Raw genomic sequence first — 26,838 nt, 5'->3', positions numbered from 1 at the left:
GGGAGAAGCAGGCTCCATACACTGGGAGCCCGACGTGGGATTCGATCCCAGGTCTCCAGGATCGTGCCCTGGGCCAAAGGCAGGTGCTAAACCGCTGCGCCACCCAGGGTTCCCAGTAGAGCGTATTTCTACACAGTGGATCACATTTCCATCTGGCTTCTTTGTTGTTGTAACAAATCAAATGTTGCTCAAAATAAGTTTAAACTAAGTTTAAAGGCTCTACTACAACACAAAAGAAGTATCTTAGTAATCATACTTCCACTAGATACAGACTTCAGACTCGGGCACTTTCCAGAGCAGATAATGGCAAAAGAGATACCCAATTCTCCTTTAACATATGTTTCTGCCAGAATCAATTACTTCTATAGCACTTCCCAACTCAAACAAAGTACATTCCAAAAAAATGACTTCTTGCTTGGTTGCTTAGGAGTCATGAACAGAATCACTGTTATAAATGGTGGTTAGGTGAGGCAAAGCTACACTTCAGGTATGTTATAGGGCTTGGGGGGTCTGGCAACTACCACTATGTATTTTGTCTATATTTCATCTCATTCTTTAAAAAGGGGGTGAGGGACTAAGGCTGAATCGTCATATATATCAATTTAATGAATTTTCTTAAATTCCTAAATAAGTCTTTCTTAAATTTAAAAAGGTAATCTTAAATCAGGACCACCTAAATTCAGTTTGAAATAAAGTGTGGAAAGCACCTATTCTACTTAGATATTCTTTAAAATAAATGTTATAATGCAGAAAACAACAAAGCATCATTATGGGTAAGTCACAGAATGATTTTAGCACTATAAATTCAAAAAAAATTCCAAAATTTATTCAGAGTTCAAGGACAAATTTTCATTTTCAGGACAACACAAATCAAAGTAAACTGTTAAGATACTAATTTTACCAAACCACCAAAAGTAAAAGAACTTCACATCTGGGACCAGTGTTGGTTCATACCTTGGAGTATGACTCAGAGATAAAACCTCTACATAATAACTACTCCTGGGTGGCTCAGTTGGTTAAGCATCTGCCTTTGGCTCAGGTTATGATCCCAGGGTCCTAGGATAGAGTCTTGGGTCAGGCTCTCTGCTCAGGGTCCCCAGGGAGCCTGTTTCTCCCTCTTCTACTTCCCCTGCTTGTACATTCGCACGCTCTTCCCTCACCAAATAAATAAAATCTTAAAAAATGGTAATAATAACTATTCCTCAAAATTATTCCCTATCCCTATGAAGATATACAATCAAATTTCTCAAAATGGGATCCAAAAAGAGGAGAGGGAAATGCTTGTTTAGGGAAACCATAATCGTGTGCATGCACAAGTGTGTGCACAGGTATGTGTGTTATGTATTCATCTATATATATGGCAGCCTAATTCATGTTTACTACTGGATCTACAAACTCCATTTACTGAATCATTACTATTGAAGTACCTAGTCCTGCTAAAATCCCTGTCATAAGCATAACAACATAACTAAAATTACATTCTAACAGTTACTTATTTGAAAGCCATGGATGTATTTCCCTCATGACTGTCTTGTTCCTTCTCCACATTTTTGTTCACTATTTATATATACCCCAGATAAAACTTGCTAACACAATAAGAAAATATTTTATTAATCTCTACGTATCTGTCAATGGGAATTGGCTGAATCCAAATATATCAGAATCACCAGAACGCAGAAACTTCTTGGGGTGCATTAAATAGACAACACCACATCTTGATGAACAAGTGACCAAAAACCTTTCCTTGATGTTTCAACAGCATCACACATACCTTTCTGAAACTCCCTAAGACTTCCAGGACATCATTGCTCTTTCCTGGTTCTCATCTGTCTGACCACTAGCTGCTCTGTTTCCACAGCAGATTCCACTTTCTCTACCGCAGCTCAGTGTTTCTGAAAGCATGAGATATATACTACGGTAGGTGGCATACACATAATAATGAATAATTTCATGGGAAAGTTATTAGCTTGTCAAGCAAGCCCTCAGGCCTTTAATTACAAAATCTTACTGTTTTATTTTTTTCATTTCATTTGTTCTATTGAGTTAAACTCAGAGGATTTAACACCCAATGGTACCTAGCTAAAATTTAATACCATTATCTTTGGTGTCATCACTCTCATTTTTCCACTGCCAACTGTTTAAAGCAAGCTACATTTGTTTGCCATTTTTATTTATTTTTTTGTTTGTTTGTTTGTTTTGTTTGCCATTTTTAGTACCGATATGTTTCCCTTTAAAATAAATTTCAGTAAAAGAGTCACTTAAAGAACAACAGTAAGGAAATAATTGCATTTTGGAGTGCTCCTCAAAAAACGGACGTCAGAAACACTGTTCCGACCAGAACTGTGGCTATTTTCTAAACTCAGTTCTTTCTCCACATTTTGTCACTGCGATCACCTCAAACATTCAACTAAGCTCCAGATTTCAGTTTAAGATATGCCAGCACATTGATTCAATATCTGCAAATAAAACCCATTCTCTTCTGGATCACTCTATCACTACCAACACCACTTCCAACTTCACCATCAAAAGCTAACCAAATTCCCCTTTACCTCTATTCACACGATCTCAAAATCGAGGCATTCTCTTTGTCTATTCACTGAATTCCAGCAGTTATGAATTCATTCATTCTAACACCTATTGGGCTCCTTTGCCCTTCATATTTATATGAATAAAATTATGTCATCTTAGAAAGCCATTTTCTTTAAAAACTTCATAATCTATGAGAAGAGAATCTGACCTTGTGGACTCTTTCTCCAAAATTTGGGGTGAGGGTGCATGCAGGACATAAGAAGAAACAGAACTAAAAAGGAATGCCTGAGAATATTTGAGAATATGCCTGAGAAAAGTGGTTCTATTTCTAAATGATAGAAATAAAAATAGGTACCATCTTCTTCACATTTTTCTGCATTTTATACATTTACTGTATTTTTATAATCTTCTTGATTATAAATATATTCTACAAAATATTCCCATCGAGCTTCATTTCTCCATTCCTATTCAAGCAACCTAGTTCAGACTCTCAATATGTCCTCTTGCCAGACTCTAAACTGACCTTTGTGAAGGTTGCTGCCCAATATATTATATATATAGTTGTGAGAATAATATTCCTTAAAAGTTACCTTTACTAAATCACTCTTCTATTCAACAGCCTTTAATGGTGGCTCTCTATTGTCTATAATATTAAGAATTTCTACTCCCCTAGCTTTTCAGGAACTACTATAAACTAGCCCCAACTCTACCAATATAAAAGAGAAAAACAGGGATCCCTGGGTGGCACAGTGGTTTGGCGCCTGCCTTTGGCCCAGGGCGCGATCCTGGAGACCCGGGATCGAATCCCACGTCGGGCTCCCAGTGCATGGAGCCTGCTTCTCCCTCTGCCTGTGTCTCTGCCTCTCTCTCTCTCTCTCTCTCTCTCTGTGACTATCATAAATAAATAAAAAATTTAAAAAAAAAAGAGAAAAACATTACTATCACAAGTCAAATATGAATGCTTTATCAGAAAGTTAAATATAAGTTAAAACTATTTAAGACTCCAAATCTGATGCTATTAATAATTTTGTGGGTGCTATTTCTCAATATTCCTAAAATTCAGGTCTAATATATACTCAATTTTTGAAAGATTCCATTCTAGAGAACTACACCAACAACCCAGATTGAGTTTAGCATGCAAACTACAGTCCAGTTAATCAAAAGGTATCCATACAACAAAAATATATTTTAGCAGAGATATGAGAAAATAATTAATGGAATTTCTAATGGTATAAAATCAACACTAGCAGGAAAGTGCTAGACCACAAAGTAAATTAAGCTGAATATATACAATGTTTAGTTTTTGCTCTAGGTAGGTCTTCATTAATTTGAAGCAATTGGTATCTTTGTTTTACAACATATCACCTCAAAGTTCTAAACTCTGTAATATTTAGAAGGTATATACTTAGTGCTTTTTTTTTAATTTTTATTTATTTATGATAGTCACATACATAGGGAAACAAGGATGCAAAAACCTCCTCTCATACTGTGCTTCAGCTCCCAAGGAACATGCCTAGGGGCTTTAGTTCTAGTATCATTACCAGAGAATACTGAATCAAAATCTAGAAGCCACAGGCAGGTGTGGGAGAACTTTCTCAGAAGTGAGAGTTAAATGCAGGTAAGCATTTTGAAAATCCTGAGATTGAATGAATCCTTAAATTTTCTGCGTTAGGTGCCTCCTCGCTTTACCCTAGTATTGGCCCAGGCTGCTAAACATCCCTCAATGCACAAGACAGTCCTTCACAACAAAGAACCACTGCCCTAAATGTCAACAGTGCTAGAGTTAAGAAATCCTGGTATAAAAAAGAAAGGGGAAAAAAAGAGGAAAGAAAGAAATTCTGCTAAAAATGAAAGAATGCTGTTAGAATCCCAACTCTACAACTTACTAGCTAAGTGGCCTCAGTAAATTATACAACCTCTATAAGACAGTTTCCTCGTGTTTAAAATGGGTATCATGCTTGTGCCAAAGGATTTAGGGAGATAAACTGACACAGAGCCCTTTAGACACCTAAAAATGTTAGCTTCTATTCTTTAGAAAGAGTATAAAAACTTGTATCAGAGGTAGAGCTGTGGCCCTCTCGAATATAATTTCAAAATATGAATGCAAGGTACTATAATTATTTTTTGAATCTCCTATCAAAGTCTAAGCAACTTGAAGGCAGAGTCCTTACCTTTGTATCCTCAGCCTCTAGAACAAAGTAAGCTTTGGGTAAGTATCTATTAAGTGGCCAAGCAGGCAAGTAAGTTCTAAGTGTCTACCCCACAAGAAGGCATTCATTGCATTGCATTGTGGGAACGGCCAAAGAATATACAAAAACATAATTCTTGTACTGGAGAAATTTAAAAATAGTACGAGATGCCTAACAAAACAAAATACACATAGATTTAACACAGAATAAGTACTCAAAAAAAGCTCAGGGATTGATAGGCAAAATTTGCATAAATACTGAGCCACAAATGAATACTAATGGCATGCACACAAAAGTTAGAATTAAATAGATTTAATCAGGGAAAGGCCCAGCTTTAATTAGTATAATCCTTCAGAGTACCTGTAGCTAATATCTTCCAAAGGCAATGAAACAGTAAAGAACAAACATCAAAATGACAAGTGCTATCATTTGTCATTTTAGCAATACTCAGCTAAATTTCATAACTCATATGATGGTAGCATATTTTAACATATTCAAAGGCCACTTTAAGCAATTTTTAAAACCACATTAGATTTTAATGGAAGCTTATCAAATTCCTAACATCCACAATCCATCTTAATTATCTTAAATGGTCTGAGACAGAGTGAGACCAAAAGGGCTGATGCCCAAATGTCTGACTACTTTGCTGAAAAGGCTGAACTCCAGCATACCCAAAGTGTGTTAGAAGCAACTTTTAAAATGCACAAATGTAACAATTATTTTTAAACCAACAATTTTAGAAAAATAGCAGTTCCTATCTAAAGCTTATATAAATATAAGACACTGGGTTTGCAAATGTCAGCAGAGTTTTAAGATCCCTTTCTAAAGTAATAGTCTCCTGTTTTGCTTGGTATCTTAATTTGCCTTTAGTTTCAAAACTAAGCTTGCCAACACTATTCCTCTCAAACCTCAGGAATTCCATTACTAGTTTTAAGCTAAATTAAAGGAAAATAGACGCATTCAACCCATGGCAGAAGTATGCACAAAGTGTTTGTTGATGCTCATAAATAGACTGAGAAATTTAGACATGTCTGAAGGACAACGGTTGTATAGTCAACTCTGTTTTGCTCCACCATGGAACCAAATAGAGAATTATTGCTACCACTTCAAGTGAGACCAGCTCAGATACCTTTAAACTAACTGGGATACAATAGAACATTCTCTTAAGTCAGAGCCTTTGTGTGTCTTCTCTTCAGGGAGGAATGGTTAGAGTACCCTTTAAAAAAATCCACAAGAAGCCAAGATGTCAATGTCCTCTCTCCCTGAAAACGCTTAAAATGCCCTCAACACTGCTTACCCACTTGCCTCCAAAAAAAAAAAAAAAAAAAAAAAAGCTTTAACAATAACAAAAAAAGAGCTATAAATTATTTATAGATGAGCATTTGTCTTGGTCTTATCACTAGAAATTCGTCCTATCCACTTCCCTATCCTCAGACTCTATAAACCTTCTGACACCTACAGACATTTTTACTCTTCATCCCTCTCCATCACCTCCAACAAGCCTTAATTCATCTCAACTCATCTGACTCCCAGGTATCAGGATCTCCTGAATGGGACTAATAAAAGAGGCAAGTTACTAAGAAGGTAAAGGAAAGAAAATCCTATCCGTCTCACTTCCCTGCTCCCTCCCTTACCCTGCACCGCCAGGTAGCAACAAAAGGAAGGAATAAACCACCTTATATTCATTCCATTGCTGTTTCTCATTCTTTTACAGCCAACTCATTCATTGTCCTCTCCAGGCATTCAGCTCCTCAGGCATCACCCTCTCTAACCCCCTACTCTCCAGCCCCAGGTAACAGAAATCACAGCTCAGCTCCCTAAGGTAGGGATGCAGTAGGATGGATGAATTTCCACCAGTGTTATAAAGGGTGTTTTGAACATTGTGATATAAGGGGTTACATCATTTTTTCATGGCTTGACCTAGTAACCTAAACACCATTTTTATATGACTAACTAGAAAAATAGGCTCCTAATTCCAAATTCCTTTTTTTCAACTCATTTCTCCTACAGCCAGCCCCTTGTCAGAACCCTTTTTAAACAACACATTTACAAGATAGAGGCTACCTACATACATAACAGAGAAAAATTAAAATGACTACTAGTAATTAAAACAATACATTTGGATAAAGTAAACAAGCGAATGTCTTGTGCAGTATCTTCGAGCAATCCATCTGCATCCCTCTTATTATAAAAATAAGGAAAATAAATCTAGTTACAAACAACATACAACAAATTGGTGATCATACTTTTCAAGACACTGCCTTATAAAACTAATATTCTAACTTTAGAGATGAATACAACAAGAACAATTTGTCACTACATATCAAAAATTTTAATGCATATATATATACACACACACACACATATATATAGTATTGGCAAAGAAATTTCACTGCTAAAATTTAAAGTACTAATATATTTGCACAAGAGTGAAATATACATACAATACTCACTACCACATTATTTATAAAAGAAAAGATAGGAAACAAGCTTCACATAAACCAAAGGGAATTTATAGTATATCTAATACTGTGGATACGACACAGCTAATAAAAATAGTGGATATGGTTGTCAATGTAGAAAACCTGCTACAAAAACAACGGTCTCAAGAAGGGGACCTATTAGAGAGGTAGAAGACTTGCTTTTCACAAGAAATCCTTTTGTACCTTTACATTTTGGACCATGTACTCATATTGCCCGTGTTGTTAAACATGAATAAAGGACACCTGGGTGGCTCAGCTGACTGTGTCTCAGCTCAGGTCAGACCGCAGAGTCCTGAGATGGAGACGTGTGACAAGGACGAAGTCCATCTGAGAGTCTCTCACTCCCCCTCTGCCCCTCCCCTGCACCCTCATGCGCACACGTGCTTGCTTGCACTCACTCACTCTCAAACAAATAAGTAAATCTTTTTTAAAAAAATAAGTTAAAAGTTTGCTAAGGAATCTAGACCATTCTCCCCGACCTCTGATGCATGAGTAGCTCTACTTCCTCATCTGCAGGCAACGTCCACTAGGACCGAGAATCTAGGCCCATGGAGCTTGCCCAATAACCAAAGCACCAGAGCAGAGGGTTTCCCATTTCCTCCCTAGTGAGCACATGTACAGCTTCAGCAACTCTGCATCAGTCAAAACAAAGTATAATAGATGAAGAAATAGGTGAAGAATTTATCTTACACAAAGCAACCTTGATTACAGAAATAAAACTGGATGCCATATAATTTTGTCAGCACTCTGAAACCGTGCTTTACCAAAAGAACAAAAAACTATCTGGCTGGAATTCCTAGGGTCTAGATCTCAAATGGCTACATGCACCAAAAGTATCAGTAAAGAATCTAAGTGCCAAAAGCACTGAATCCAAAAAGGCAGTTAAAAAAAACAGGGGGAAGGGTAAGGACAAAGTCATGGGCAATAAGTTTCAAATGGCAAAATAACAAACTTTTAAGATACAATTTTCTTTTTATCTCTCTTTTTATTTTATTTTATTTATTTATTCATGAGAGATGCAGAGAGACAGGCAGAGACACAGGCAGAAGGAGAAGCAGGCTCCCTGCAGGGAGCTCGACATGGGACTCGATCCTGGGAATCCAGGATCAGGCCCTGAGCCAAAGGCACAGGCTCAACTGCTGAGCCACCCAGCGGTTTTCTCTCTTAAATGCCAAGTAACATTGAACACAGTATAGTCCCTTGGTAATTAAAAGAAACAGTTCAAACTCTAAAGCTAATTTTTAAACATTGCTACTTAACAGGATTTTTGGTTTTGCTACTAGATGAAAAGAACAAATAATACAACAGCTGCTAATACTAATCTGATGCCCTCTTCCTCCTCTGCTTCAAAAGTTTATTACAATATGACTGTTCAATTATAAGACCAGAAAACTAGAAAAAATAATCTTGAAGGGAGGTAAAGTAAATAACATGGTAATATTTAGGCAGAGGATCAAATTTATTTTTTATAAAATAAAAAAATCCTTGTATTGGGTCTCTTGTTAACACTGACTTGCATCTACGCACACAGCTATACTGCTATGTACCATTCTAAATTTACAGACTTGATGATCTGTTTATTTTTTTTTGATGATCTGTTTAAAACAAAACAAAACAAAAAATCTAACTAAATAGCACAAAGGTTTGTCATAACCAATTAGTCTAACAAGGTCTAGAATACATCTAGTAAATGAAAGATGCTAGCTGGCATATCAAAGAATCCATACATTCCTTTGCCAGATTCAAATATTCTGACTAACGCAAACAACAAACTCATGAAATAAGGATATACTTAAGAAAACAGGAGGTAAAATGTGCCTCAGCACTATTATGTGGAGTTTACATATCTTGACATTTACAAAGAGAAAGGACAAGAATGTTATCAACTGACAGTTTTCATTTTTATTCTATATTTATTACTAAACTGTTCATTATGGTTCTAGAGTGTCTGAGGGGCTTGACATACTCAATTAAAGAGTACTGCTGCAAAAAAAAGTGCCGCTAATCAAACTATTGATTATAATCATATCAAAGTCAGGGATTAACAACTACACAAATGAATATTTAAATCCATATCAATGGTTCCAATTCTGAGTCAAGTACCACCTAAGGTAAAACAGTTCTTTAAGCTATTTTCAACATTTAAAAATAGCCTAATAGTCTCATACACTATCTGAAATACAGCTTTCTATGCTAACTAAAATAATCAAATTTCTTTTCGAAGGGCTGGAATTAAAACTCAATGTGGTAACACCAATTATCTCATAGTGATCAGAAGCCCTGGTCATAGTGATAAAAATAGAAAACCCAATGATTTACTATGTAATACATTTACTTTATTTTGTGGCAGAATTTTTTTGGATTCTAGCATCTGAAAAGTCATGGAAATGAGAGTATTTTAGGGTGGCTTTAAAAAAAAACTGTTCTAGAAAAGCAAAATGCAAACTAAAAACACCAGACTCTAAATATTGACAATACATTTATCAGGAAAAGGTTTACGCATTCTGGGTGAGCACAGAAAGACATCTATGCATTACAAGAAAATATCTTTTTCTTTAAATCCTAATGCCCCAATCGATGCTTCATGAAATAACAAGTAGTGACATGGATAAAGATGACTGGTCAGATCCCAAACTATGAAGGAAATTTAATAGGAGGAAGAGCAAAGTTTATGTCTAAGTTCTTCACGCCATTTTCCCCCATTAAGTCTTTTATTTCACAATTTCCTCAGGAGTTACAAGACTGCAAGATTTTAGCCATATTTCTCACGTATGCACAACCAACATAAATTAAAACAAAGGACTATAAGCCTAGTTTTCACCTGGGAATGCACTCTTCCTTTTTTTTTTTTTAAAGATTTTTATTTATTCAACTATGAGAGACAGACAGAGAGAGAGAGAGAGAGAGAGAGAGAGAGGCAGAGACACAGGCAGAGGGAGAAGCAGGCTCCATGCAGGGAGCCCGACGTGGGACTCGATCCCTGGTCTCCAGATCACGCCCTGAGCCGAAAGTAGGCACTAAACCGCTGAGCCACCCAGGCTGCCCCGCCCCCCCGCCTTTTTTATTTTTTACAGAGTTAGGACAAAAGAAATATTAAATGCAAAATGCTCCTAGGACCTGAGATGCGAAAGAACAACAAAAACACTACCTCCAAGCCTGAAGACCATTCATTCAAGAGTACTCACTGAGCTGGCTAAATGAGATGATCTGAAAGGCAGTAGGTATGAGGACATGCAATATTTGAATCTATATAGATGCCACATAGAAATCCCAGACGCTATCATTTATTACCTGTCTGACCTCAGAAATGTTACTCAATTCTCTGAAGCCTCAGCTTTCTCATCTCAAAGATGGAAATAAGAGTAATAATTCAGTAGAAACTCTTTTAATAGGCCTCTACTTTACCATAACTTACAGAAATAAAGCTCTCCAATCCCTCCATAAATCACTCCTTGATGCCCACCACAGGCTGACCGCTTGCACCTGGTAGTCTTCTAAGTAGACCACTTTCTTAATACATCCCCACCCTTCTGCTCTCACCAAATGAGCTGGATGCTTAACAAGAGCCAGCTGTTTCTGACAGATGATGAGTGTGAAAGGTGTTGTTTTCTCTGAAAATTATGTTGAAAAGTTCAGAAAGATTCAAAGGCTAATTATTCTTTAAAAAGTTATTATGGAATTAGGCATATGTAAAACAGCCTTAAAAGAATAAGGAAAAAAAGCATAAAACTGTAGAAAGATTTTTTAAAACACACTGAAAATGTCTTAAATTCTCCCTTCTATAGGAAAGGGATGCTGTTATGATATCCAACAGATTAGGGGTATGGGTTATGCTAAAAAGACCATCCAGATTTTTTTTTGAGATTTATTTATTTATTTTAGAGAAAATGAACAAGTGGGGAGGAGGAGAGAGAAAGGGAAGAACCCAAGCAGACTCCACACGGAGCGCAAAGCACAACTTGGGGCTCAATGTCAAGACCCCGAGATCACGACCTGAACCAAAACCAATAGTCAGACATTTAACAAACTATGCCACTCAGGCACCCCCAGACAATCCAGATTTCTTTTTTTTTTTTTCTTTTAAGATTTTATTTATTTATTCATGAGAGAGACAGAGAGAGAGGCAGAGACACAGGCAGAGGGAGAAGCAGGCTCCTTGCAAGGGAGCCCGACCCGGCACTCGATCCCAGGACCCCAGGATCACACCCTGGGCCAAAAAGGCATGCGCCAAACCGCTGAACCACCCAGGCGTCCCCACAATCCAGATTTCTAATCAAAGGACCCATCCACAAAGAAAAATACTGACGCTGTAGAGGGAAAGAAATGGTGAAGGAATGTAGTGTATATCCAAATTACTACTACAAATAATGTATCATTTTTTGGTGATTCCTGCTAGCCAACTTTCTCAATTATCTACTCCCCATCATATATAAGATCTTCATATCTAGATACCCCAAAAATTTATGGGAAAATTGTAAAGACTAAATAAAGTACTTGCACAGTGCCTGGCACTTAGTAACATTCAACTAAAAATTTGTTTTACATTAAGGGTTTTTTACTACCTTGATGGTCTACTGCTCTAAGAATATAATGCTGCTGTCTTCTAAAACATACAGAAAAGTAAAAAGTATACAATTTCCTTATATTCTGTTATTTTTTTTTTGTATCCCCATACATTATCAGCCATATAACCTCTGTGATGGCAATGAAAGCCCCAAGAGACTGTACAGAGTCTCCAGGATTAGGCTTAACCATAAGGAGAACATCACAGGAAAGTCAGCACAACCCTGCCTTAAAGCTGACAACACGGGAAAAATGAATGATGTGCTGGTACAGCACCAATGGGGGAAGCAGCCACTCTCTGATGAGGGGACAGACGGGAAAGATCCAGGATCCAGACTGACCACAGTAACTAAGAGATGATGGTGGAGACCAGAGAGAAGTAATGCAGAAACTGGCAATCATTTGGCAGGTAACAAACCTGCCAACTAAGGAGGTTACAGTTAAGGTAAAGAGAAGGATCTGGTGATTCAACCTCTTGCTCAAAACTGTTGAACACTAACAGATAATAAAATGCTTTTCTAAATTACTTAAATGCAAAAATCACATTTTTAAAAGCTCATGTCATTCTGACATTACAATCAATTTTCCTCTTCAAGGAAAAAAAAAATGTTACATAAAGAAATGCACTCTAAAATTAGAACAATGAAGTACCTTTTTCACCTTATTACGTTGGGGGGGGGGGGCAGGGAAGTAACACTAATACCCAATCTAAGAAGGATACAGTGAAACAGTACGAGCAATACTATCCTCTTGAGAAGCAATTTGACCAAATGTTTCAAGACTAATAAACCTTCATATCCTTTGGCTCAATATCACACATCTGGGAATCTGCCCTAAGGAAATAACTAAAAGTATGAAGAAATCTATATGCTCAAAGGTGTTTTCTGCAACATTTCTTATAAGAGTGAAAATTAAGTATGATGGCAACAGAAAATATTTAATACAACACTAAGTTTAAAAAAAGCAAACAAAATTGAGCATATACTAAAAATATGATATAAAACATCATACGAAAAAGGCTGTAAAAAACTTCAAAATGATGACTATTAGAGTGGTGACTTCAAAATATGCTTTTTCCATTGTCTAACATTTCTGAAATCTTATTTTACTTTTGAATTAAAACAAATTAGGAGCGCCTGGGTGGCTCAGTTGATTAAGTGTCTGCCTTAGGCTCGGGTCTGATCTCAGGGGCCTGGGATGGAGCACTGCGTCAGGCTCCCTGCTTGGCGGGGGTCTACTTCTCCTGTCCCCTCCGTGCTTGCTCTCTCTCTCTCTCAAGTAAATTAGATAAAATCTTTTTTTTAATAGATAAAATCTTTAAAACAAATTTTTTTAAACAAATTATATTTTTAAAGTATGTATCTCAAAAGATTACATACTGTATTATTTCATTCACACAATATTCTCATAATGGCAAAACTAGTTGGGTGGGGTTGTGAATATATAGAGATAACACTAGGGAGTTCTGTGGTGATGCAACGGTTCTTGATTATGGTAGTCATACAAAACTATGCAGAACTATACACATACACAGAGAAATGCAGGTTTTAAAAAATAGTGAGATCTGTCTATGGTGTGTAGTCTAGTTAACAGTAACATACCAATATCAACTTCCTGGTTTTCATTTTGTGTGACAACTATATAACACTTGGGGAAACTGAGCAAAGAATATATAGGACACTTGTTATTTTTGCAACTTCCTATGAGTCTGTCCCTCAAAATAAAATTTTTTTTAAAATACACGTGCTTGCATATGTATTATGCTTTTTTTTTTTTTTGAGGTCGTGGGAGATAAAGCAATGTAAAATGAGCCATGAAATATAGAACTTCCAAGACACTACTACATACTGTTCACAAAACCACATATGGGGCAAATAGCAGTCTTTAGATTGAACCATAACTTATTTAGGTCAGCCTTTAATAAAAGGCTTTAATAAAAGACTTCAATTTAAATGAAAATATCAGTCAATTTTCAGAATATGCTTAACTGAATATTTCTGAATCTCAAACCCTATACTTACATATTCCATTAAGCAACAGCCCTCAGAATTCTCTCTTGCCAGAAAAGTTTCAATACATAATAAAGATTTTCTTACATATATTCAACTTAAATATATAAATGGCGAATACAGACAAAGGATATAATAGTTCATGACCTCTAGTTTGTGCTACATGACGGCAACTACATCCATCCTAATTCTCCATTTTAACCTCAATGCCTAGCATGGTTCTTGATACCTACCAGGCTCCCAAGAACTATTTACTGACTCAGTGATTCAGTGAGTGAATTCATGTTCTAGCCAAGATTCAATACCCAAGTCCCTCTAGCTTTAACCAAGAATGGGAGATAGAAGGTTAGAGGTAAGAGATAAAAGGCATGAATCTGGATAGGGCCCAGCTTCCATCAATTCACCAGGTCAAAAGATTCCATTAACCAACACTACTACCTCCCAGTTTATCAATACAAAAAATGACCTTAGGAAAACCTCGAATCATTTCCTCTGATCACCTAAGTCTTAAAGACTTGTGTAATAATGAGAAAAAGAATTGAATTAGTATCAGAAAATCCACCTCATTAATCTTCATCATCTAATGTTCTCAAGGAAACCAAATTGTCTTTGCTATATGTGAATACATCCAATTTTTGATCTGAAAAATCTTAACTAGGGTTATGCAAGCATCAAAAACTCCTCCACACAAGCCCTAAGCTCTCGGTGATTACAAATACATAATTATACATTTTATATAGTATATGTATAGTATATGTAAACATAAAATACATAAATAACACAATTACAGTAGAACTACTACCTTATAAGACAGTTGTCAGACAGCAACTCACGTCTATGTGTCTATGTTATTCATTCAAAAGTCCAAGATACAGTGTAACAATGAACAAGACACAGACCATGCTTAAGAGGCAAATATAGCTAGTAAAAGGAACCTTAAGAAAACCAGAGTTTGGGATCCCTGGGTGGTGCAGCGGTTTAGCGCCTGCCTTTGGCCCAGGGCGCGATCCTGGAGACCCGGGATTGAATCCCACATCAGGCTCCCGGTGCATGGAGCCTGCTTCTCCCTCTGCCTATGCCTCTGCCTCTCTCTCTCTCTGTGTGACTATCATAAATAAATAAAAATTAAAAAAAAAATTTAAAAAAAAAAAGAAAACCAGAGTTTGAATTCCAATGCTTATTACTTATTAGCTATGTCTCTGAGTCTTTGTTTCCAGAACTACAAAATAAAATCATAATATATAAAAATGCTTGACAAACTAGAAAACCCTATACAAATGTAAGGTATATTACTGTACTTAGTTTTTCATCAAGAAAAAAAGAGGGCAGCCCAGGTGGCTCAGTGGTTTAGCACCGCCTTCAGCCCAGGGCCTGATCCTGGAGACCAGAGATCGAGTCCCACATTGGGCTCCCTGCAGGGAGCCTGCTTCTCCCTCTGCCTGTGTCTCTGCCCCCACCCCCTCTCTCTCTGGGTCTCTCATGAATAAAAATCTTAGAAAATAAAAATAAAAAGAAATCTTGTCATTTGCAACAACATGGATGCAACTAGAAGATGTGCTAAACGAAGTCCATCAGAGAAAGACAATTACCATATGATCTCCCTCATATGTAGAATTTAAGAAACAAAACAGAGGGGGATCCCTGGGTGGCGCAGCGGTTTGGCGCCTGCCTTTGGCCCAGGGTGCGATCCTGGAGACCCGGGATCGAATCCCACGTTGGGCTCCCGGTGCATGGAGCCTGCTTCTCTCTCTGCCTATGTCTCTGCCTCTCTCTCTATCTCTCTCTCTCTATCATAAATAAATAAAAATTAAAAAAAAAAAAAGAAACAAAACAGAGGATCATAGGGGAAAAGAGGAAAAAATAAAACAAGACGATATCAAAGAGGGAGACAAACCATAAGAGACTCAGTCACAGGAAAATAAATGAGGGGAGGGTGGTGAAGGGATGGGGTAACTGGTAATGGACATTAAGGAGAGCACATTGATGTAATGTGCACTGGGTATTACACAAGACTGATGAATCACTAACCTTACCTCTGAAACCAGTAATACATTATATGTTAATTAACTGAATTTAATTTTTTTTAAATGAAGGGAAAAAACACTGAAAAATTAACATAGCAAAACAAACAGCAGAATCATATCTGCAAAGACTTCAGATATTAGGATTATCAGAGACAAAGTATAAAATAAATATATTTAATACGTTTTTAAGAAATAAAAGATAGCTTAAGAACATGACAAGAAAAAGTTAAGACCACCAAAAAATAATAAGGATAAAGCAGACTTAAAAAGGAACTACATAAAACTCCTAACAATGAAAACAGTAAATAAATTTTTTTAAAATTCAATCAACATGCTACAACATGGATGAACCCTGTGTCTGGCAAATGGAATAAGCCAGACACAGAAGGACAAATATTATATGATCCACTTATATGAGGTACCTAGAATAGTCAAATTCATTAAAAAAGAAAGCAAAATAGTTCTTGCCAGGGGCTAGGTGGAAGGGGCAATAGGAAATTATTGTTTAATGGGCACAGATCTCAGTTTGCAATGATAAAAAAGTTCTGGGGATGGACAGTGGTGACAGTGAATGTACTTAACATCTCTGAACTGAACACTTTAAAATAGTTTCAAGTGGTAAATTCTACTTATGTATATTTTACTATAAAAATGAATGTAACAGGGATCCCTGGGTGGTTCAGCGATATGGCACCTGCCTTTGGCCCAGGGCACAATCCTGGAGTCCCAGGATCGGGTCCCACATTGGGCTCCTGGCATGGAGCCTGCTTCTCCTCTGCCTGTGTCTCTGCCTGCCTCTGTCTCTGTCTCTGTCTCTGTCTCTCATGAATAAATAAAATCATTTAAAAAATGAATATAACAGTTAAAACAAAGTGAAAAAAACTTTTTAATTCAATAACCTAGTTGAACATAGCTGAAGCAAGAATTAGCTAACTGGAAGAAAAGATCTATCTAACTATCCAGAACACAACACAGAAAGATAAAGAAATGGCAACAATGAAAGGCAGGTTAAGAGGCATGGTGGGTAGAGTAAGAAGACCTACCTCAAATACAAGTTCCAGATAAAATACATGGAAGATAAAATTTGAGGAGAAAATGGCCAAAAGTCCCCCAAAACTGTTAAAAGACACCAATTGTCAGATTCCATGGCCTAGTGAATTCCAAGCATGATAAATAAAAAGAAATCAATTTCTAGACATATCAAAATCAAAGTATGGAAATCAGATTCTAAATATTCTAAATATAGTCATCATAAAAGAATGACAATTAGATGGATCACAGATTTTTCAGCAGCAATAAAAGGCAGAAGAGAATGGGATAAAATCTACAATGAGCAAAGAAAAAAATAACAAAGAATGTATACTCAGAAAAGCCCATCTTGGGAATGGGATTTAGATAAAAATATTTTCAAACAGATGAAAAGTTTTCCAACAACAGACCCTCACTGAAGAAACTTGTATAGGATATATTTCAGGCAAAGAAAAAATTATCTTAGATCCCAAACAAGAGGTCCAAGATGCAAATGAAAATGTTGAGCAAAGACACTTGTAAATGTAGAAGCAAATTAAAGCAACAATGTTTAAAACATAATAATATCTAATTTGTTGGGAGTCAGGAAAAACTAAAATAAAGGAAAACTACATAAAACTACATTAACTTCCAAACTGGAAGAGAGAGGGAAATGAAATTTTCTTTAATTCATGAAAATTAAAAGGAAAAGGGAATGATTAACACAAAATTTAGATGGTGGTTTCTTAGGAAGCGTGTCCAGTGTCCAAGAACACAAGTGGTAAGGAGTATAAAGGGACTTCAAAGATACTGGCAATGTTCAATTTTTCAAGCCAGTTAGTGGTAGTTCATTTTATAATTATTTAAATTGTACATTCAGGATACTGTACACTTTTGTAATAAAAATAAAATTTAAAAATCAATGCAGAAGAAAAAAATCAAGACTAGTGATCACTCTCTAAAAAACCTAGAACACTTCACAAACTTTGGTCTTAAAAATCGGAACAATGGGGGCACCTCGGTGGAGTGCTCAGTTAAACCTCTGACTCTTGGTTTTGGTTCAGGCTGTGATCTCAGGGTGGTGAGATCAAGCCTTGAGGGGTTCAACAGAGTGTGCAGTCTGCTTAGTTTCTCTCTCCCTCTCCTGCTCCTCCCCCCAATTCATGCACACTCGCTCTGCTCTCTCTCAAGTAAATAAATCTTTTTAAAAAATTGAACACGGGGCACCTGGGTGGCTCAGTCAGTGAAGTGTCTGTCTTCAGCTCAGGTCATGATCCCAGGGCGGTGGGCTCAGCGCCATCAGGCTAGCTGCTGAGCAGGGAGCCTGCTTCTCCCTCTGTCGCTCCCCCTGCTTGTGCTCTCTGATGTGCTCTCTCACACACTCTCTCTCTCAAATAAATAAATAAATTCTTTAAAAAAATGGAAACAGTAAAAATACTATTTCATTAAGAAATATGTATCAAGGGCCTAATTTTGCCTATAACTAAGCTGAGCAGTGGTATGAAGGCTTCTAACCTCCCTTCTCCATGTCTTACCAGCCCTTGAGGGTAGCACTTCTTACACAGTAGTCACTAGCCTCAACTGGAGCTATTCACATTTAAATTAATTAAAATCAAATAAAATTTAAAATTTAGTTCCCCTGTATCACTAGACACATTTTATTTAAGTGCTTGGTAGCCATATAAGGGCAACTATATTGAATAGCACAGATACAGAACATTTCCATAATTAAGAAAGTTCAATTAGACACTGCTGCTGTATTTTTATATTTAAATATATTTTATATCAATATAGAAATATATTAATAATTCAATAATCTTAAATATAAATGAACATCTTAAAATTGATTAAATCTCTTTTTAAAGTCGTTTGATTTCTATGAAACTACAGCTCCATGGTAGTATTTAAAACAGTCTGTTTGTTAAAAGCATGTAAAAGTGTTAATAATTGTCCACCATCCTGTGTTCCACCAAAAACCATTAGAACACAGCTTTTTTTTTTAAATGAGCTAAAATTAAACAGTTAAGCACAGTGCCACTAGCCATATCATAGGGATATGAAAATCCATAGGATGAACATACTGCCCCTTCTTCAGGGCACCAATTTTGGTTGACAGTACTTTATAATACTGTTTACATCTACATAAAATAGCAAAACATGAAATTTGTGTGAATTTTTAAAAATAAAACCCTATAGGAGTCGTGAAATTTTCTAGTTGTAGCAGGACACTTTGGACTACCTCTCCAGACTCCTGAGCATACCATTCATTTCTGCCAATAGGAGTAATTTGAAGGAAAAATGTAAGCATTGTTAAAATAAATGAATTCTGTATGAGTCTTTTATTTACCAGAAATAATGGTATACAACGAAACTATAAAACAACAACATCCTTACTTTCTAATGCAGCAAACTTTCAGGTTCCTTTAAAATTAAAAGACAGAGGGCCTAACCTATATCAGCTTAATCTGAAATTTTGCTTTAGGCATTCTAACACATATTCAGTATTTCTATAACACTCCCAATTTTGAAAATTACCTAACCAAAAACACTAAAAGGAAACAAACGTTAAGCCTTAATTTAACAGTCATTTAGGCTAGGTATGCGCCTTAAATTTTCCGCACCCACCCCTCCAAAGCTAAGTGCACGGAGGGGAGTCAAAATGCTTCTCATCTAGTCAACTGAATGCAATTTCAATAGCGCTTATGCTAATAATTGGTTTGTGTCCCCATGAGGACTTCTGTGGCTCCACTTACATAACCCATTATGCAAAGTGCTGAACTATTCTTTCTCTAGAAAGCATTTTTGAATACTGATATTTGTACAAGGTTTACTTGCTATATTAAATTTAAAAAAAAAAAAAAAAAAAAAAAAAAAAGCTTTTCTTGCTCTAGCTTCCCTGCAGAAGAGGTGAAAAGGAAAGCCAATTTCTACTACTTCACTATGTCAAAGGCTAGTTATTTATCTTGTTGGCTAATCAACAGAGTAATGACTTACATCAGCACCCCCAGGCAGCCCCCACAGTTCACCAGTTTCCTCCTGGGACTCTGGTTGAGAAATACAGACTTAAATAATTTGAAGCAACTTTGTCTGAACTGAAAATAATCTGAACTGCTCCTTAAAAGTCTTAAAGTAAAACCCGACAAGATTAAATTCAGTGGTCGTGAGAATCACAATACAGCCTCTATAGGGCAACAGAAGGGTTAGAATGTACCCCAAACCAGACTATATATGATATATTGAATAAGTAATCTCCCCCAATTCCCTGGTTCTGTTTAAGTCAAGATTTTCAGATCTCACAGAACGGTAATCTTAAAGACAAAACTGGGGGACCAGCAGAGTTGCCAACTTTTATTTTGCCAAGAACATTTAAAAAGAAAATAACAACCAATTGCTACCATCATTATCTCATAAAAGAATATGCTTCCGTCAAAAATGGTAAAAGATAATTTTAGGAAAAAATATTATCTTTTAAATTCAATAGATTTAGCTTTATGAAAAGCTAACCCATTCTCATTTCAGACAAGTGAAAACTCTGTCATGGGCTGACACCTCTCCATAGTCCAGCACTGGGGAACCACAGGTCTAAGCAGCTAACTCCCACTTGGAAAAAGAAAACAACGGGAGGACATGCCCAAACCAAATATTAACCTATTCAATAATGAGGAAATAGAGGCTTGGAGAGGTTTAGGGACTCTCCCAACATTGCAGACCAAGAATTTTGACACAGGTCTCTCTAATTCCAGAGTCAGAATTACTAACCATTATGCTAGGTTTCCTTTAATATTTTTTCAGTGGTATAAAGATCCATCCTAATCCAGTCACCTTCGTGACCAATGACAACCGAGGAATTTCCAAGACAGCTGGCTAGAGGTGTACTTCCCGGGCCATCACTCAGACCGAAGCTAAATGGAACTCCTGACCTTTGCCTCATTAATACCAGGCTCACTGCAACTAAGCCAACCAGCCCAGACAAAGCACACACAAAACCCCCTGCCTCCACGGAGACTGACGCAGGACTCTTAGGACATTCCCAAGTGCCTGTAATATAGTAAAAAACATATTCCTCAAAAACAAAAGGAATGTATTAACTCTCAAGAAGGAAATAAACACTTGCCTGGTAACTCAGTCTAAAAATAATAAACTTGCCCTCAAAAAGTTACAACTCTAAGCCTCATTCTGCAAACTAAAAAATCTTTTACACATTAATACACAGGTTCCCCACACTTAAATATCAAACGGAAAACTACATGAAATTCCTTAAGTCCATAGTACTTAGTTTCCAAATAAAAATATATAGCTTTATATATGTATCATTACACAACGGATGAAAGTATCTTATCATTCCCGCCCTCTAGGATAATCAGAATATTAAAGACAAAACTATCTGTGTTAATCAGAAATACTTATAAAAGAGAGTTGGAAGAAAAATATGCAATTGATTACGGTTTTCCATGAAAGGCACTATTAGCAGCCAGTAGGAATAGGAGGGACAAAAATTATATTTGAATATTCAAAGGCTTTTGTTATTGAAACCAAAATTGAAAGTCATAAATTTAAATAAATAGAATACCTACCAGGGATCTGCTTCCAAATCCTCACATATCACTTGCCAACAAACGCTCAAGAGAAACGACCAAACAGCTCTTAAGTAACTAGAGCCCAATACCCTGGAACAAGTAAGTCTGAAATAGTTCATCCTCCATGAAACCGTAGCATAATATTCTTGCTAGCAATGGCAAGAAAGTTTTATTTCCCCATTAGATTTTCAATGATCAGAGTCTTTGTACTCCATCTGAATCTGCAATGAGAGGGAGCAGAATACAGTACAGACTATCTTCTCCTTCTGTTTTAAGCAGATGCCATCAAAAATAAAGGTTCATTTTTTCCCCTTTCCTTGTAAAGTCCCTCTCGGCTCTTTCATCTCCTTACCCCGATTCAACTAGTACATCTATTTGTGTTATTCTCTACACCCATGTTTAATACATGCCTCACACTGACCTCTCTCATGAACTACAAACCCACATTTCCAAAAGCCTCTGGGCATTTCCAGGGTTTTGCAACTATATTAAAAAAAAAACCTCAATGTATTCAAAACTGATCTCATTATGCACCTCTTTGCCTATATTTCTAGTAATAGTACCACCATCACCATCATCCACACTTAAAATATAATTTTCATCTTCCAGTTTCTCTAAACCTTCCCCAACAATCCCTCCTCCACCCACCCCATCTCAATGCCACTGCCCTTGCCCAGTATGTATCTTGAAAGCTGGCTTTCTACAACAAATCATTTTGCACACTACACTATGAGACCTAGTAGCTTCTCAGTACCTCCTAAATGTTGAACCCCTAAATACAGCATTTAATATATTCCTTGGGCAGCCCCGGTGGCTCAGCGGTTAAGCGCCGCCTTCAGCCCAAGGCCTGATCCTGGGGACCTGGGATCGAGTCCCACATCAGGCTCCCTGCATGGAGCCTGCTTCTCCCTCTGCCTGTATCTCTGCCTCTCTCTCGCTCTCTCTGTCTCTCTCATGAATAAAATCTTTTTTTTTTTCAAATAAACAGAATCTTAAAATATATATATATATATTCCTCAATCCAGCCCCAAAATAAAATTTCAAACCTCAACTCTTATTGCCAAAAATGAACCCTATATTCTAAGCAATCTGTCCATTAACTCTTCTGTGTATACAGTGAACTTTCCCACCTCCATGCCTGCACTTGCATCACTCCCTTTATTTGAAAAGTCTTCATCCACCTACTCCCGACCCCTAAATTCTTGTGTCAGAAAAGTCTCACCCTCTGCAATGTTAAACTCAGGCTACCAGTTTATTGAGAAGTAGCATGATGGAGTGGAAATGCACAGGCTTTGACACCAGGCAGACCTGGATTCAAACTGAGGCTCAGCTACCTAACATACTTAAGCATTGCCCTCATTATTTATTAAGATGCTTTTATGTCGTTGTGAAGCTTAGAAAATGTACGTAGTGTGACCAGCATGAAGCGTGATGCCAAGTGCTCAACAGCTTCAGAGTGCTCTTTTATCTCCACCACTTTCTACTTTTTAGCTGCTTACTCCAGTTAAAAATGAACCCATTTTCTTTTCATAGAACTCCAAACTTTAGGTCATCCCACTCACACAGTATTTACATACTTTTATGTAAATATCTTACATCTCAGGACTTCTAGATTTCAAATTCCTAAAGACCAAATGCTTCATCTTTGTATCCTATAATGCCTAACAGTACTTTTCATAAAACACACAACACCCACCTCTAATTAGAAAAAAAATTTTAATATGCCCAAGCAATACAATTCACCTCTTCATGATTTCTGACACACCTTAGAAAATTATTGCCAAAACATGAATTTTAATGGTTACGGCTGTATATTCATTCCTACGCGGTTGCCTAACAGAGCTTGATGCCTAACATAGCAAAAATTCAGTACTCATTGACTTCAATAATACAATAAAATTTACAATGCAAATATTCAACATCTATCGAATGGACCTGAACCTAATGAAATTTACAGAGCCTAAGGGCACCTGAAATTCCCCAACTGCCTTTTTCTGCTCTTACAATTCTTTAAATATTTCTCCTTCAAAACACCTATCATACTATCAAAAAACCTATCATACTATCCTACTTGCACTATGGATCCATGATCATATCTAACTTGACTCCTTTTGCAGGTTTTCTCAATTCCAATATTCCAACCGTAAGCTCTAAACAATCAAGCATTGCAAATGGCTAAGAATCCACAATGTCTAAATCTAATTTAACTTTTCCCCCCACCAGGGACTGTAAAAATCAACCACCCTTTGACCACAATCAATAAAGGAATAAAAGAAACAAGAATTTCTAAAAAGTCAGCCACCCTTTGCCTGCTGAAAAATCAACAACACTGAAATAACTTTTCTTTTGCACAGGAAGAGAGCTCACTGAACTCACCACTTCAGTCTATTTTTCCCTAATGCAGGATATTACCTCCCCTTTCAGCAGTGGGAGGAGAGAGAATGAGATAAGTACCTAAAAAAACTACAGTATACATCTTAATATAAGCACAAGGTGAGAAGCACAGGAAAAGGGTCACTGGCTTCACAATAAACGGTTTGTGTGCACTTTACATTGCAAAAAATAAAAATAAAAAAAAATGCAATGGTCATCTGCAGCCGGTCACAACCCTCAGTGAATGCATTTGCATTCTCTTGCCATCATCATTGAAAAATCACTATTAAATGCAGAAAAGCCTCGTTGCATACAAACCTCCCCCCTGCCCCCCCACACACACAGTCTAGTAGCTAAGAACTAAGTCCACTAAAAAACACTACCTACCTACTGCATCGTTTTCTCCTCTAGGAAATTCTCAATTTATCCGAGGTAAAGCTCAAAATGCAGCTTAACACACACACACACACACACACACACACACCACCTCTATCCACCTGTGACAACCTCTGCATTGCAGCACAACTGGAACCTCTAAGGAGCCACTGAGAAAAAAAAAAGAAAGAAAGAAAACAGTCTTTGAAAGTTAAGGAAAATGACAGGTCCAAAAATACGAAGGTATAGGGCAGCCCGGTGGCTCAGCGGGTGAGCACCTGCCTGCGGCCCAGGGCGTGACCCCGGGGACCAGGGATCCAGCCCCACGTCGGGCTCCCTGCGTGGAGCCTGCTGCTCCCACTGCCTGGGTCTCTGCCTCTGTGTGTGTGTGTGTGTGTCTCATGAATAAATAAATAAAATCTTAAAAAAATAATAAAAAGACATATATGAAGATATACAAACTTCAGGGAAGAGGGGGCACAGTGATTCTCCAACCTCCGGCCGTCAATTCGTGCAATAACCGCAAGCTGAAGCCGTCATCCCACTGTGACTCCGGGGTGGCCACAACAATCAGGAGCGCCGATTAGAGAACAGCTTCCCTTTCCCCCCCCTTTTTTTTCCTTTTTTCTTTCCTTTTTTTTTTTTTTAAGTGTGGGAGAAAATAAGGGAAGTTAAGTACTGATTTCCCTCCGGCAAGCTGTCTTCCTCAACGCCTTGCAGCGGCCGCCCGAGCAGGCTCTCCGGGGAGCGGGGAGCGGGGAGCGGGGCAGGCGCGCTGCGGGCCCCGCACACCCGGTGCCCCCGGGGCGCCGTCCCGAGGCGCTCCCCCGGCGCGTGTGGACGAGCAGCGCCGCGGAGGACCCCCGGCTGCCGCCCCCGAGGGCACCAACGTCGGGACCTGCAGCCCGAGGCCGAGCCCAGGGCCGGCGGCGGAGAGCGCGCCCGGGAGGCGGCGCCGAGACCCGGGGCGCCGAGGCCCGGCCCGGCCCCGCTCTCAGGTCCCGGGACCCCGCGCCCCGGCCCCGCCCCGCCCGCCCCCCGCACTCGCCCGGGGCGCCGGCGGCCGACGAGCCCCCTCCCCGGAGCCCGACAGCCCAGCCCCGCCGCGCCCCGCCGCCGTCCCGGGGCGCCCCCCCGGCCACTCACCGCCGGCCCGGGCGCTGGCAGGAGGCGGGAGCGGGTGGGCGGCCGCGGACCCCGGGCTCCAGCCCCTGCTCGGAGCCGACCGAGGCTCGGCAGCTGTGCCTGCAAGGCCTCTCTCCGGCCCGAGCCTGGGAGAAGCACTTCCGGGGAAGCGGGGGAGGGACGAGTCTTGGCACCGGAACTGCTCCCGCGCTGAGCTGCCAGCGCCTCCCGGGCGGGGCGGGGGCGGGGCCTGCGGGGGCGGGGCCTGCGGGGGGCGGGGCGGGGCTTGCGGGCGGGGGCGGGGGCGGGGCCGAGCGCGCTAAGCCCGCCCCCAGGCTGGTCGCTCACCCTTTCCGACGCCGAGGCCCCTCGGAAGCCCCGGGAGGCGCCTGCGCCCCTCGCTGCGCTTCGCACTTGGTCCGCTGCAGCCGCCTATTTTCACGCGCCACGAGGCCGAGGATGGGAGCATTTGGGTGCGGGGGTCGGGCGTGCACACTTACACAGCCGGCCTCCAGACTCCTTTCCTTTTTTTTTTTTTTTTAAGATTTTATTTATTTATTCATGAGAGACACGCAGAGGGAGAGACGCAGAGACACAGGCAGAGGGAGAAGCAGGCTCCATGCAGGGAGCCCGACGCGGGACTCGATCCTGAAACCCCGGGGTCACGCCCTGAGCCAAGGGCAGAGGCTCAACCGCTGAGCCACCAGGTGTCCCTCTCCAGTCCTTTCCAAATGATGATAGTTAACTCCCTGCTAGATGCTTACTACGTGTCATGCGCTGCAGGTGCCTAACCCCGTGCATCGTCCCCGACCCCTGGGAGGTGCTGGTTATCATCTGTACCTTGCATTATCTGTACCTTCCTCCTCCGATCAAAGATACCAAACCCAATACCACAAACAGTGGCTCTCGATTTTACCTTGTGTTGTGCGTATTGAATCTTTACATCTACTCCTTTTTTTTTTTTTTTTTAAGATTTTATTGATTTAGTCATGAGAGACACAGAGAGGCAGAGACAGAGGCAGAGGGAGCAAGCTCCCTGCAGGGAGCCCAATGTGGGACTCGATCCCAGGTCTCCAGGATCACGCCCTGAGCCAAAGGCAGACGCTCAACCACTGAGCCACCCAGGCGTCCCTTTACATCTACTCCTAACAAGAGTTTGAAGCGCTTTGCTTAAGGGCAGAGGGCAGGTTATGTTCCTATATTTCAGCATCACTTGGAATTTGAACAGAAGCCAAGAGCCGGGAGACTCTGGAATCTTCTTGCCTGCATCCTGCTATGGACTTTTCACTTTTTCACCTGGAGCAAGTTGCTTGACTTCTTGAAGCCCGGGTTTCCTCATTTGCGTGTGGGTGTGCATATATATGCATAGGTGTGTAATCACCTCTAGATTGTCGTAAGAATTCAAGATGACAATGATAAACGCTTGAGCGTACCCCGTACCAAGTAGGACTGGATAGAAGTCAACCTACGTCACCATCAGTGGGAACAATTTCTCCTCCTGTGGATCACTCTGGGGGCGGGTGGGCGCAGTTTGGAAAACTGTGGGTTAGCAATAGGCTCTAGAAAAGGTTAAGGAAATAAAG

The 26,838-nt window shown here is 39.1% G+C and overlaps 1 protein-coding gene across 7 annotated transcripts in view; it reads right to left on the bottom strand.

Annotated features, from left to right (window-relative positions):
• The window catches only part of FRS2 (fibroblast growth factor receptor substrate 2), a 110,828-nt gene extending 85,393 nt beyond the window's left edge, over positions 1 to 25,435 (bottom strand). For 6 of the 7 annotated variants that reach the window (XM_035721722.2, XM_035721723.2, XM_025476628.3 and 3 more), the window contains exon 1: positions 25,277 to 25,435. The gene's annotated coding sequence lies outside the window, so the exon portion shown is untranslated. Of the gene's footprint in view, positions 1 to 24,592; positions 25,005 to 25,276 lie in introns of those variants that run through there. The other variant, XM_049115153.1, reaches the window with a different exon arrangement.
• Positions 25,436 to 26,838: the final 1,403 nt, after the last annotated feature.

This window comes from Canis lupus, chromosome 10 (genome assembly GCF_003254725.2).
Source record: "Canis lupus dingo isolate Sandy chromosome 10, ASM325472v2, whole genome shotgun sequence".
In the NCBI taxonomy this organism is placed as follows: Eukaryota; Metazoa; Chordata; class Mammalia; order Carnivora; family Canidae; genus Canis; species Canis lupus.
This window is presented reverse-complemented; position numbering and strand designations above follow the sequence as displayed.